Below are 2293 nucleotides of genomic sequence, written 5' to 3' on the forward strand. Positions count from 1 at the left end.
TTTACAGCACATGTGTCAAAGTCAAGGCTGATGTTATCTTGCACTCATTTCTAACTTGTATAATTTTGACAAAATACCTTTTTATGGAGAGTAAAATATTGAAAGTTATTTAAGGTTTAAGTTGATTTATTCTGGAATAATATTCCTGTCTGTTTTTATTATTCATAATTATGTTAAAAAGTAATGGTTTTAAAGTTTTAAAAATGGCCATTCTGCTAGCTTCTTAGACTATTTTGGAGTTTAGCTAATATGTCAGCTACATGCTAGCTGTTTTTGGCTAATATAGGCCTTTTTTCAGTTTTTTAAGCTATTCTGAAGTTTATGTATAATTTTCAGCTAAATGCTAGCTGTTTTGGCTAACCTAAGTTTTTTTTTGTTTTTGTTTTTTAGACTAATTTGGCCTTTAGCTAATACTTTAGCTATCAGTTTCAGCATCTTCAGCTATCAGCACTAGCATCTTCAGTGGCCAAATTCAGCTTACAGCATTCACAATAACATTACAGCAGGTAATGCTATATATCTAGTTCATAATCATGTTAAAAAGTTACAGTTTTAAAGTTTTAAAAATGTAGTTTTAGTGTTTTCAATAAATGTTTATCCTGTTCAGCCCGCGACCTAAGGTATGTTTTGGATTTTAGTCCCCTGTACGATTGAGTTTGACACCCCTGCTTTACAGGATCCAGAAAGTTAAAGGAAGAACTGTAAATTATTGAAAGGATCCTTGGATGAGATTTTCCTTTATAAAAATGTTCATATACAGAGTTGAGGGCAACAGCTTTAACACCGATCCAGAGGAATTTATCCTTCAAAATATTATAGCACAAGTTGTTTCCATTGATTGCTATTAAAACATGGCTGATGGTCATTAAGTGTTTAAGACAGTTTTTAAGGAGTTTGCTCTCCTTTAAAGTTACTCCAAAATATAGCATTTTTATGCATTCAATATAATTACACTATGACAGATGTATTTAAGACACCTGTGGATTTGACCTAATAATTAGCATTAGCATTTAACTAGCCTTTTCAGCAAATTTAGCTAATTTTGTTATAAAGCCAGACGCATAAGCAAAATTAATCACATTCATGATTGTTGAAGCAAATTTGTTTACTGTTTTTAAGCTAATTTGTCACCAAGCCTTAATGTTAGCAGTAGACTAGCCCTATTAGCTTATTTCACTGATTTATGTTTTTTTTTTTTTTTTGGTGCACTTTTTCTACATCAACAGTTTAGCAGTGCTTGCAGAATTAGATTAGAACCGATTTAAGCTTAATAGATTAATAATCGATTAATAAAAAATATATATCGATTTAGCACATAGATCTAAAGTCCACTTTATTGTTGCTGTAGGCCACCACCTCACCAGATCCAGTAGTAGCATTGAAGTCCAACCAATTCTTCTTTTTATTCTTTGCTTGTTTTCTCGCTTTATGTGGGCTCACTCCCCCAGCCCCCCCATACACACCCACCCAATCACACTCATAAACTGAACCCAGAAGAGTAACACAAGACTAGCAACACTGAACACAATAACAACTCAATAACGCTGCTCTTGAACAGCTGTAGTTCAAAAGCGGAAACAAGTAATAAAACTTGAAGTGTTTCTGCTATTGTTCAATACCATGGTTACATTTAAAAGTTTGAGCTATGTTTTTAGTTCAAGAGGGGATACATGCAAAAAAAATCATCTGTTTTATTTACTTTATGTATTTCCAGAAAGAAAGAATATTAATTTGTCTATAATATATGAATTCTTCAAAAAAAATACAATAAGAACGTAATGAAATATAAGCTGAATCATTTTTATATTCAAAAGTTCATAGCAAGTTAAAGTTTCTTTATTCATTTTGAAAGGCAACATTGCTACAAATTTGCTTCAAAGCTGAAAAAAGCAAAGACTTGAATACAGCACTAATGTTCTGAATGAGCGGACCGTTTTGAGAAGTGAATGGTTGGAACTGGCAGATGGAGGCTGAAAATCAATTGATAAAAAGATTTTGAATAAGAAGAAATAGAACAATGCTGAAGACAGAAAACATTAGCTTGACAGCTATACAATCAAATTGTTAATGTTCACAGAAAAATCTAGATCACATTTTGAGAGGAAATAATTAAGACTCTTTGGGGGTGTAGGAGGGGGCCATCTGGTGGCAGTTTAACAGTCACCAAAATTAGACAACAGAGCAAGAGATTTCTATATTAACCCTCTCATGCATGAATTATGATCAAATCAGAATTCTTTATTCATCGTTAGGGATACAGAATAAATTATTTTTCTTTTAGATAAATGGTATT

Source organism: Oryzias melastigma, unplaced genomic scaffold (assembly GCF_002922805.2).
Source record: "Oryzias melastigma strain HK-1 unplaced genomic scaffold, ASM292280v2 sc00267, whole genome shotgun sequence".
Taxonomy (NCBI): Eukaryota; Metazoa; Chordata; class Actinopteri; order Beloniformes; family Adrianichthyidae; genus Oryzias; species Oryzias melastigma.